Source organism: Athene noctua, chromosome 1 (assembly GCF_965140245.1).
Source record: "Athene noctua chromosome 1, bAthNoc1.hap1.1, whole genome shotgun sequence".
NCBI lineage: Eukaryota > Metazoa > Chordata > Aves > Strigiformes > Strigidae > Athene > Athene noctua.
Genome location: NC_134037.1, coordinates 132,554,412 through 132,567,986, shown reverse-complemented (window position 1 = coordinate 132,567,986; position 13,575 = coordinate 132,554,412).

Genomic DNA, 13,575 nt, shown 5'->3' with positions numbered 1-13,575 from the left:
ATTTCTCCATGTTTTCTTCCCCCCTCCATTCCCTTTTGTGGACACTGTTCCTCTTCCCTACCCTGTACACACACTCTTATTTACATTTGTACACCTTTATGCACACGCTATTCCTCTCTCATGCGTTTTTCTCCTCCAATCTCATGCTCTATTAGCCTCCCATCACTAAATGATGATTTGTCTTCTGTTTCCATCCACTCCCTGCTATTCTTATTCTCATCCCTGCCAGAACCTTCTGATGGGAGCTCTCTTCCTCTCCTGCTCCCTTCATTTGTGCTTTTCTCCTCCTTTTATGTTCTCATTTTATCTAGGCATCCCTGCTGAATATCTGTTTAGCTACAGCCTCTCTGTTGATGCCTTCTCCCCTTGAGCCTCACCATTCATGTTCTTTTCCCCTCCAGTCTCCTGCATTGTGGCTTTTTCCTCACCAGACGGGTTCCTTCCCGTTCCCCTGTGTACATACTCTGCTCCCCACTGGTTCCCTCCATTTCTGTTTCCATTTCTATTACCCTCTGGGCCCTTCCATTTGCAGGCTGTAGCCCTGCAGTCACCACTATCCAATATTCCACTCCCTTCCAGCTGCCCGCTTTCACTGTTCCTAGGCAGAAGTCTTTGAGCTGGCCATAAGCCTCCAAAAGACTCTGGCCATGTAAAATTCACATCCCTCTGAGTGCTGCTAGTAAAGCTCAGATCAGCTCCATATATTTATATATATAATGGTTCTCTCAGTTGCCTCCTGGATTGAATAAGGCTCTCAGGATGCATAAGACAAAATACTGCTGAAGGTGGTTATCAAACCCTGCTTAGAAAAACAAAAATAAGGTGTTTAACACAGTAACACCCATTATTTTTCTAGGCTAGGGATATTTCGTCTCCCATGTCCAGTGAGACCAAAATGATGGGTGCAGCCATGGCTGCCCTGTCACTTAAGTAGGAGTAGAAAGGATAATCCAGGCACATGGAAATAGAGTAGGAAAGGAAGGGGGAGAGCAACAGAAGCAGAGCTGCTATTTAATAGGGGAAGGCACTTAACACATCAAAGAGCTGGAATATTACAACCCACACCAGAAAACTGGGACATCTTTGCCCAGGTTTAACAGAGCTCCTAAAATACCTACAGATACTGCCAGAGAGAATAAAGGACAATTTTTCTTCCATAGTTCAGTAAGTGATTCATTTCCCAAATGTGGGCTTCCATTGTCAGAGCCTACTTTGCCATTTTTCCCTTCTCAATAAGACAGTGAGATCTTTTCATCTCTCCAAGGGCCACGCTGCCAGCAATCAGATTTCCAAGAACCAAATCTGTCCTTTGCTGAACTTCCTCCCTATTTCTTGCTACCACGTTCCTTCCCTCAGTCTCCATGACAAGCTGTTCCTGCTGACGGGACGCTTATTCTCACTTCTGTCCCTACCCTGCCACCCCTTCCCACCTCATCAACAACCTACTCATTCTGTGACAGAGACCCTCTCCTCCCCTTGGTGGTTTCTTCCTTCTTTCAATCACACCATAGAATTTATAATTGATTATTTTTTTAAAGGCAAGGCACCAATGCTCGTAGATCCAAAACAAATACTGTCCTGCTATTTCAGGTGAAGTTTACAGTGCCGCTTGAGGTGTGTCTTGTTTTGGAAGCACTTCCCATACTCAGCACACATAAAGGGTTTTTCTCCTGTGTGGACTTGCTGGTGTCTGTTGACGTGAACACCTTGATACACTTCTCACAGTGGGCTGTGGGCTCCTCACCTGTGTGGGTTTGCTCGTGCTGGGCGAGTGCTGAGAAATCACTGAAGCCTTTTCCACAGTACATGCATTTGAAGGGCCTCTCACCAGTGTGGACTCTCTGGTGATTTCTAAGGTGAGAGTTTAGTCTGAAGCTTTTCCTACATTTGAGACAAGGGTAGGGCCTTTCTCCTGTGTGCATTTTTCTGTGGGAAATAAAGTGGGACCTCACCCTGAAGTTTTCCATACACTCACTGCATGTGAAGAGCTTCTCACCTGTGGGGATTCTCTGGTGTTTGATTAAAACAAAGCACCACCTGAAGCCCTTGTTACATTTGGGACATTTGTGTGGTTTCTCTGGTATGCCTCACGCTGTTGAAAATTTTATGTCTGACTGATGATTTCATGATCACTGTGTCCTAGTCGGCCTCCATCCGCCACATCCTCCACAGGTCCTTCCCTGTTCACAAACAGGAGGTCCAGCAGGGCACCTTCTCTCGTTGGTTCACTCACCAGTTGGTCAGGAAGTTATCATCTCCCACATGTTCCAGGAATCTCCAGGACTGGTCCCGCTCTGCTGTGTTGTATTTCCAGCAGATGTCTGGGAAGTTAAAGTCCTCCACAATAACAAGGGCAAGCGACTGTGAGATTTCTCCTAAGTGCTTATAGAATATTTCATCCACCTCTCTGTCCTGGGTGGGTGGCCTATAGCAGATTACTACTATAACATCTGCCCTGTTGGCCTTCCCCTGATTCTAATGCAAAGACACTCCACCCTGTCTTCACTACATTTGTGCTCAAAGCAATCATAACAGCCCCTAACACACAACACCACCCCACCACCTCTCCTGCCTTGTCTGTCCCTCCTAAAGAGCTTGTAGCCATCAGTTGGCACACTCCAGTCACGGGAGACATCCCACCATGTTTCTGTAATGGCCACTACATCATAATTTTCCTGTTCCATCATGGCTTCAAGCTCCTCCTGTTTGTTACCCATGCTGTGTCCATTGGTATACATGCACTTCAGATGGGCTGATGTCTGAGATAGGGAGTCTAAATAAACTTAGACTGATGGTGCAAGACTTGTGCAAAAACAAAAGGAGGCATATGGGGCTGTTCGCAAAGACATACCAGGTGCTGATAACGTTGCTAGGCTGCAATCTCCTAGCTCAAAGAGAAGTTTCTTCTGGTCCTTGAAGTTGTATGTTCCAGCAACAAATCACCCTAGATTCTAGCACAAACTGGCCTGGCGGTTTGGCCAGGGCCCAGGGAACAACTGAGACTGCGCAGAACGACGAGGTGAAAAGTTCATCAGCGAGGAAGAGGAGATACTTCATCTATGTGACCCCCGCCCAGAACTCTGCGACCACCGAACAAGGCCAAAGGAGCTCAATACGCAGGCGCAAGGGGAGGAGACCTGATTACCATGAGAAGCGAGAGGAGGCGGGGATAGGCTATGCATATGTATAGGCGTTCTATGAATATGCACTACTTTGTAACATATAAGCCGGACAGGAGCTGCAAACGGCACACATGCTTTTGGTGGAGCTATCCCCCATGCGCCCGGCACTGAATAAACATACCTACTTTAGAACTCCACAGCTGTAGAGTCTTATCTCCGGAAAACATGTCCCCAGCACCTTTTTGCATTTAGAGGTCCTAAGTCCGGCCTGAGATTTCACAGGTGTTACCACAGTTTTGATCCATCAATATCCCTTGCACCTTTGTTGTGCTGCCTGTCTCCATCCCTTGCCTCCAGTGGAATAGCAGGGTGAGGGTTATCTCTGGCACAACATCCCACAAACTGTGGTAATCTACCCTGGGGCTTATGTCTGGGACTTACAGTTTTGTCCCTTTCCCCCTTCAAATCTAGTTTAAAGCTCTGTCAATGAGTCCAGCTAATTCCTGCCCCAAGATCCTTCCCCCCCTCTGGGACAGGTGCATCCCATCTAATGCCAAAAGGTCTGGCATCCTGTATACCAACCCATGATTGAAAATCCAAAGCCCTGCCAGTAACACCAGTCTCGGAGCCACTAGTTCATCTGTTGAGTTCTCTTGTAATCTTCTTCATCCATCCCCATAACTGAAGAGATGGAGGAGAACACTATTTGTGCTCCTGACCCCTTAACGAGTTTCTTCAAGGCCCTGAAATCTCTCTTCATTGCTTTAGGACTTTTCTTGGTAATATCATTGCCACCTGCCTGAAAAACCAAGAGAGGGTAGTAGTTCTTGGGTCTCACTGGTGCAGGGAGTTTAGCCATGAGGTCCTTTACCCAGGCCCCAGGGAGGCAGCAGACTTCCCTATCAAATGGGTCTGGTCTGCATATTGGGCTTTCGACACCCCTCAGAATGGAGTCACCCACAACAGTGTCCCTTCTGGGGCTCTTCTTAGAATTAATTTTAATACCTGGTCTAGAGTGACCCAGCCTTGGTGGACCTTGGTCTTCCTTCTTGTTTGACTCATTTTCTTTGTCCTTCTCTACTACATTCAAAAGTTCCAGGGCCCCATCTCTATTGTGAAGGGGTACCATGGAGGGTGAGGGAGGTGGGGAGAGGATTTTCCTGCCTCCCTGAGCGGGGACCTGTTTCCAGTCTCTCCCATCTCTTAAGTCCCCTCCTTCTTCCTGATAGCAAGAGGGTGAGGGATCGCCTGCTTCTTTTGGAGCCTCCATTAGCTCCTTTTGCTTGAAGGGTGCTAAGGTATTACTCCACCGATCAATTTCCCTTTCACATTCCCTAATACTTCTTAATTTTTCAACCTCTTTTTTGAGTACCACCACCAGGCTGAGCAGGTCATCCAGCTGATCACAGTGCACACAGGTGTTGTCACTGCTCACTGCTGCTCTCCAACAGGACAGGCTCAGGCATTCCCTGCAGCCTGGGACCTGGACTGCTGCATGTTTGCATGGCAGCTCCGTCTGGGTCACCATGTTCTTTCTGGTGGTGGTTTTGATGCAAGTGGAGACCATAGTTCAGTCTACACGTGGAGAATGGTTGGGATTCTAGAGGACTTTCTGCGAGAGAATGGCCATGTGAGCAATCCTGCATGAGAACAAGACTGATAAGAGCCTCAGCCAAGCAAGAATGCGATAAAGATGTGACCCTGAATGAGGGGGGAGAAACTCGACGAGACAAACGACTCCCGGAATGGGTTGGGACGGAAGAGGAAGTTCCACAAGGCAGGAAGCCTGGCAAGGCTGATGTGGCACTTTTTAACCAATCATAAGAAGATTTAAAGTATGGGCTAAGTTAACTGTCCAATCTTGAGGACTTGTACCGCATGTTACTCATGTGTGCGGGAGAACACTACAAAAGGGCTTTCTTAGTTGTAATATATGGGCATTGCTTGATCGCATTGGTCGTGTGCGTGCTCAGCTCTCCCGCAGAGAACTACAAGACAACTAGCTCAGATAAGCTCTAGACCCAGGAGAGGGACTATGCCCTGTTGGCTCACCCTGCTTGTGCGAACTGCCACGCCACACCCTTCTGACTGGCTGTCCTGGTTGCCGTACTCCTCAGTGCAGCTCCGAAAGTCAACCATCCCACCATCGACCATCCAGCATTGTCCATCTACCATGCACCATCCACCTTCAAACATCCAATATCCAGTATCTACCAGCCAAAAATCCATTATCCACCATCTACCATCCAACATCAACCATTCATCATCCACCATTAACCTTCCCACAATCCACCATCTACCATCCCATAGGTCATAAGAGACCATCCACCATACTACCATCCACCATCTTCCACAATCCAACATCTACCATCCCACAATCCACAAAAAAACCATCCCACAATCCCTAATCCATGATCTGACCATCCACCATCCACAATCCACCATCCATCATACAACATCCACCATTTACCTTCCCACAATCCACCATCAACAATCCAGTGTCCACCTTTCCACCATCCACAATCAACCATCTAACATCCACCATCCACATTTCCACCATCTCCCACCCATCATCCCATCATCCACAATGCACAACACATCATCCATAATCTACCGACCATCCATCATCCCACAAACCCCCATCCACCATCCCACCATCCACCATTAACAATCTATGCTCCAACTTCCCATCATCCACTAAACACCACCAACCATCTACCACACCACAATCCGCCATCCACCATATATCATCCACAATCTACCCATCCACCATCCAAACATACAGCATCCAACAACCACAATCCACAATCCCACAATCCACCATCCACCATTGCAAAATATACCATCCACGATCCACCATCCACCTTCCCACCACCCACCATCCACGATCCCACAATCTACATCCACCATCCACTTTCCCACAATACACTATCCACCATCCAACAATGCACCATCCACCTTCTCACCATCCACCAAACACCATCTTGCAATCCACCATCCTCCTTCAAGCATCCACCATCCACCATCAACCATCCACCTTCCCACAATCCACAATCAACCATCCCACAATCCACCCTCCACCATCCCACCAACGACCATCCACCATCCCACAATCCATGATCCAGTATCAGCCATCCGCCATCCACCATCCCACAATCCACCATCCACCATCCCACAATACACCATCTACCATCCCACAATCCACCATCCACCACTGTCCTTCCAACCATGCACCATCCACCATCCCACAATCCACCATCAATCATCTATCTCCCACCATTCCACAATACACCATACACCATCTAACATTCACAATCCACCATTCATCATTCAGCAGCACACAATCTACTATCCACAATCCACCATCCACCATCCCACAATTCACCATCCTCCATTCCACAATACACCATCCACAATCCACCATTGACCATCCACCACTGAACATTCCACAATCCACCATCCCAAAATGCACCATCCACAATCCATCATACACCATTCATGGTCATGCAATACACCATCCACCATCCCTCAATACACCATCTACAATCCACAATTCACCATCCACCTTCCCATCATCCACCTTCCAGCATCCACCATCAACCATCCCACAATCCACCATCCACTACCCACCATCCCACACTACACTGAAGAGAAGTTGCTACAAGTATACTTGAAATAGCTAATGTACAGGGACCTGAAAATTAGGACATTTGGTTTTAACATTAACCATCACTTGTGTTTTACTAGCTTCCCCCCCCCTCCATTTTACTGCAATGTATGCAATTTCATTTATACTTTTTCCTAACTACCCTCTGTAGTCATTACCAACTCAGACTATGTAAATGAATTCTGAGAACCCATTAGCATAAGACTGCCTTTCTTAAGAAATTTGATAAATATGTATACTTTTATGTATATTAGTCAGAGTATTTTGTTAGCAAATGTGGCAGTTGTGGTGGAGCAATCCCAGTGCTGCCCAGCACTGCGAATAAAGAATACCTGCTGAACAGTTATACTCAATTCTGACTGTTGAGTCAACCTCTTTGTTGCAGTTGACGACCCAGATGGGACCCTCTCTGCTCGGCTGCAGGACCCATTGAGACTAGGACTCCCTTGGGCTCCCCCACGATTTTCCCGGAGGGACTCCTTGCCTCAGTTGGGTCACTGCAGGAACAGACAAGGACCATCTGAATAAAGGTATTCTTTAAATTTTTGAAGGGCCTGGTCATTAGGAAACTTCATAAATCATGAGACAACCTCTTACATGTAACAGCGTATACCAGGCTGTTAGCACCTCCCTGGTATACATTTAGGTATGCTTTGGTGTACATTTGGGAACACTTTGGTGTTCATTTGGGACGTTTTGATATTCATTTGAGTGTTTTCTGGTTCTGACATTGGAAATTGTACTCTTGGATCTCACAATTTTGGGTTTGTGCTTCTGGATCTTGCAATATTGGTAATACGAATGATAATGAGATATTATTAAAAATCTGTATGGATGTATGAATGAGTGAGACATGCAATTACACATGTGTTCTGCTGATTAAGGATACCAGTTAAACTCAGACACCAGAGTGAAAAGAGCAGACGTATTTTACTAGTGATAACAGTGTAATATAGAAAACATACAGTAAGAAAAAGCAGAATAGTGCGCTTAAAGCAGCAAACGGGAAAAAACAGGGTAATGCATTAAATCATTACTACACAAGAGAGAGAATGGAGATTAAGAAAAATACATCACCACTTGCATATATTATCATCATCCAGATCCGCAGTGGCTGGGGAGCCCCGGTTACAGTGAGGATTTGGAGAGCCTGTCCCGGCAAGTGGGAAGTCCACCCATAGGCGAGGCTTCCAAAGTTGCTGCAAATGGGCCCAGCCTCATATACCAGAGATCGACAGGCCAGAATAGCCAGCACCTTTGTTTTGAGTGGAAAATTTCTGGTTTCATTCTCCTGTTGGATTCCACCCAAAGCCTGGCCAGGGCTCAGGGGGGGAAGCCAAAGGAGTTTCTAACAAGGCCAGATACTTGGGTTCTCAGCCTTGAACAAGGCTGAACAAGGGAAGCTGGATACATTCTCTCCTCACTCCTGATTATATTTTGTCTAAGCTGCATCTTTCACTAGTGAGTTTACATACTTTGTTAATGATTACAGACTAAGTTAGCAGCTTCAGCTTGGTGCCTGTTGTTCAGGCTTCAGTACTTCAAAGATTTAGCACTTTTTACATCAGCATTAAGTGCATTGTTATAACTTAGTACAATACGTACTAGCACAATGGTTTCAGTTATAAAAGATACAGGATTCATCTATAGGTCAACTCTGGCTTAGGCCAGTTGGCCAAGCCTTAGCACTTCAACATGAAGCGAGTGCAGAGTCTGGATTCGTGGTTCTGTTATTCTGCGAGGAAAACATCTGGAGAAGGACAAAAAGAGAGGAGAGGAGTGAAGGGTGATTTTAAATAATATTATTGTTAGTATAAATGATTTGTGGTAGTTCTCATTATTATAAGATAACCCCCAGCTGTGTGGTATAATGGTTGGTCAGCAGAGTGGGGGAGTTCTGAAAAAGACCCTGTTAGGATGCATTCTGGAACACTGGAAAGATATTGGTAGTCCACCGGGAGGGAATGTAAATGAGAAAACTTTAATCAAATATTGTAATCAGTGGTGGCCGTTATATAAATTGGATGATGAGGAAAAATGGCCAAGTAATGGAACTTTAAATTATAATACTTTATTGCAATTGATGGTGTTCCTCAGAAGAAATGATAAATGGGATGACATTGTATATGCTGATATGTTTTTCACCTTAAGAAATCATCCTGAGTGGCAAAAAGAATGTGTTATAAATTTGGCCCCTCAGGATCGCTTTGTTTTGGCATTAGAAAAGGGTAAAAAAAGGGAACAGGGAAAGTTGAAGCAATGTTGTTCAGCATGTAGTATTGGAGAAAGATGTCTGAAAGTGAAGGACTGGGGAACAGAAGAAAGGATAGAGGATTATCTACTGCCACCTCCTATATTACCTGTGGAATTTCCAGATGAGGAAAATAACTCTGGGGCAGGGGCAGTGGAAAGATCAACCCCAATTACTACCTGAACTCATAGTAAAACAGGACCAATTCTCCAGGTGCCCCTTAGAGAGGCGATAGGACCGGTGGGGGCTGACAAGAATTAAAGTCCTCTTTAATATGGGAGACTCGGATGCTTGAAAGGAAGAGGTTAAGGGGTATACAGATGATCCACTGGGGACTGCCAAAAGATTTCAATAAATAATTAAAAATCAAAACCAGATTAAAAAGGTATAGACATAATGTTAGATGCAATGACTGAAACTGAGAAACAGCTAGTTTTAAAAACTGCCGGAACCCATGTCCAGGCTCAGATTACAGCTGGAACGCTAGCAGGGGGAGCTGATCAGCATGTTCTCCTGACTGACCCAAATTGGGATCCAAATGATAATATGGAGTATCGCATATTGAAGCGATATCAAGATTGAATAAAATTTGGATGGGAGAATGCAATCCCAAAGGCTATAAATTGGTCAGCACTTTATACTGTGAAACAGGGGCAAACTGAAACCCCCATGGAATTCTTAGACAAATTGCAATTGGCAATGCGTAAATATACCACCTTAGACCCCTCATCTGATGTAGGGTACGAACAGTTGATATCTTTGGCTTTGGGCCAATCATTGGAAGATATTAGGAGAAAACTCCAGAGTCTAAAAGAGCCTGAAGTGTGAGATTTGGAGAAGTTAATTAAAGAAGGCTGGAGGGTATACAGGTATAGGGAAAACAGTAATAGGAGAAAATTAAGTAGAACAATAGCCACGGCAACAACTGCAGCTTTAAACGAAGTGCGGGACCTCAGAGACTCCCTGGATGCAGAGGTAAAGGAGGACCTCCTGTGGGAGCTCAAGGAAGTTTCCAAACAACACAGACCAGATCAGGGTACTTATTGTGGAAGGAAGCGGGCATTGGAAAAAGGAATGTCCAAAACTGAGAAAAGTAAAGCCTGAAGTAATTGCTGAAACCGAATGATGGGGACCTGGGGAATCTACCCTAGCAGATCCACTGGTTAAATTGAAGCTAGGGAATCAGAATGACGAGATAGAATTTCTTATAGTTACAGGTGCCTCATATTCTGTATTAAATCAGGAACTAATACCTGTAGGTCATGATTTTGTAACTGTAATAAGAGCTGCCAGCCAGAAAAAGAAGGCTTTCTTTTTACAGCTAATTGAATTTAAGATTGGAAAACAAATGGGAATTCACAAATTCCTTTATTTACCAGAATCTTCAAAATCCTTATTAGGATGGGACTTAGAGCAATTAGAGATACAAATAATTTTTAAAAAGGGTAAAATAGAGTAAAAGATGATCGACTAATTAAAATTTTAAGTTTGGCTATGATTCAAATAGAAAAACAAACTGAGGGTACCCCATAACTTAGAGAGATTTTTAGATCAAGTGTATCCAAGGGTATGGGCCTCTAAAACTGCTGGTAAGACCAAAAATGCTGTGCCAGTAAAAGTAGAATTAAAACCTGGTTCTGGTACAATTAAAATAAAATGGTATCCCTTAAGATTGGAAGATCAGAGGGGTGTAAAAGAAATAATTGAAAGATTCTTAAAATTTGGGCCACTGATAAAATGTGAATCAGAATTTAATGCCCCTTTTCTACTGACAAAGAAGCCAAATGGGAAATACAGAATAGTACAAGACTTGAGGCCAGTCAGCAGAATTGTGGAAGATCTATACCTGGTAGTAGCAAATACATACACCTTATTAACTAGCCTGAAAGAAACATATGAAAGGTTTACAGTATTGGATTTAAAAGATGCATTCTTTTGCCTCTCCTTGGCCCTTGAAAGCTGCAATCTGTTTGCCTATGAAAGGGAAAACCCCGATTTGGGGCATAAAACTCAGCTCACTTGGACAGTGTTACCCCAAGGATTTAAAAATAGCCCTACAATTTTTAGAAATCAATTAGCAAGAGAAGTAGAACTTTGACAAAGGCCTCCAGGTAATGGCATCCTTTTGCAATATGTGGATGATATTTTGGTAGCTACAGAGAAGAGAGAAGAATGTAAAGAATGGACTGTGAGTTCGCTGAACTTTCTTGGACTCAGTTATCGAGTGTCATTACAGAAAGCTCAAATCCTGAAGAAAGAAGTGGTCTATTTGGGATTCCTGATCTCCAAAGGACAACGACAGCTTGAAAACAAAAAGAAAAAGGCAAACTGTAGGACTCCAGAGCCAACTATGGTAAAGGAACTTTGAACTTTTCTAGGAATGACAGGTTGGTGCCATCTATGGATTTATAATTATGGGCTGATAGTAAAACCTTTATATGAACTACTGAAAGGTAACCAGAAACAATTAATCTGGACTGATGAGGCCAAAAGAGCATTTAAAGAGTTAAAATTAGAACTGATGAGAGCCCTTGCTTTGGGCTTGCCAGATGTGACTGAAGTTTTTTTTGTTATTTGCCTATGAAAAACAAGGAGTGGCCCTAAGAACTTTAGCCCAAAGATTGGGACCCTACAAGCGAGCAGGAGCATATTTTTCCAAACAATTGGATGAAGTGAGCAAAGGATGGCCAGGATGCCTCTGGACAGTGGCAGCTGTCATCATAATAATTCAAGAGGCTCACAAGTTTATCCTGGGGCAGAAGATGATTATTCACACTTCCCATGCAGTAACTTCCATTTTGGAACAAAAAGGCAGACACTGGTTATCACCGTCTAGATTTTTAAAATATCAGCAGTCCTAATGGAGCATGACGATGCAGAAATTATTACATCTACAACAGTTAAACCTGCCTCTGTTCTAAGTGATAAACAGGAATATATACATGACTGCATAGAAACAATTGAAACCATCTATGCAAGCAGACCTGACCTGAAAAAAGAACCGTTGGGAGAAGCTGTACGTACCTGAGATACGGATGGAAGCAGTTTTGTGGAAAATGGACTCCAAAGGGTCAAGTATGCGGTGACAACAACAGATCAGGCAATAGAAGCAAAACCTCTCCCAAAAGGTACATCAGCAAGAGAACGGAAATAATTGCCTTAACGAGAGCACTGGAGCTCGCTGAAGGATTATGTGTAAAAAGATGGACAGATTCAAAGTATGCCTTTGGTGTAGTGCATGCTCATAGAGTAATCTGGAAAGAATGAGGACTTTTAACTACACAAGGAAAAAGTATTAAACATGCAGATATGATATCATGACTTTTGGAAGCAGTCCGACTTCTGACAGCTGTGGCCATCACGCACTGTAGAGGACATCAGAAAAGTAACACTGAGAAGGAGGTGGGTAACAAATTAGCTGATTATGAGGTGAGGCAAGCAGAAAAACACAGTAAGGTATTAAGTTTGATTCCGGAAAAATCTCTATCATTACCTGAAACAGTAAAATATGATAAAAAAGATAAAATCTAATCAAGGACTTAAAAACTAAAATTGATTCATCAAATTGGGCAACAGTAGAAGACAATCGAGTAATAGTTCCCTTTAAAATATTGTGGACATAGTAAAAACTGAACATGACATAATTCATTGGGGAACAGAAGCTCTGTATAATTCTCTCTCTACGCAAATAATAGCCCAAAGCTTGTTTCAAACTGTGAGAAATGTGGTTAACAAATATGAGACATGTATAAAAAATAACCCAAAAGTGGAGCACCAAGTAAAGTTTAAAAATATTAGCAAAGGATGTGTTCCAAGTCAAAGTTGGCAAATAGACTTCTCAGAACTGCCTAGAAAAGGGGGGTATAGATATCTGTTATTATTAACAGATACCTACTCCAGTTGGACTGAAGCGTTTCCCAATCAAACTAATAAAGCTTGAGAAGTGACTAAAATTCTGTTAAGGGAAATTATCCCCTGGTTTGGAGTCCCCAAAATGACCTCTTCAGACAGAGGGCCACATTTTGTGTCACAAGTAGTACAATTAGTTAGTAAACTGTTAGAAATCAATTAGAAATTGCATACAGCTTATTGTCCCCATGCAAGTGGGCAGGTAGAAAAAAGGAATCATTTAAAAAAAACACAGTTAAGCAAAATCTGTCAAGAAACCAGCTTAAGATAGGATCAAGCCCTTCCAATCGCCTTATTAAAAATTCAAACCAAACCAAGAACCAAAGAAAAATTGAGCCCTTTTGAAATTTTATATGGGAAACCATTCCAAACTAAGTATCAAGGACAAGATCTCACTCAAGTCAGAGAAATGAGCTTACAACAATATTTGATAGCCGTAGGAAAACAATTGGAGGAAGTAAACAAATAGTTGTATCAACAAGGGCATGGGGATTAAATTCCCCAGTGCACTCATTTAAACCTGGGAATCTGGTTTATGTTTAAACTATTTCAGGTCTCCCCCTTAAAGAAAAGTGAAATGGACCATTCCAAATATTGTTAACAACCTTCACAGCAGTCAAAATCAG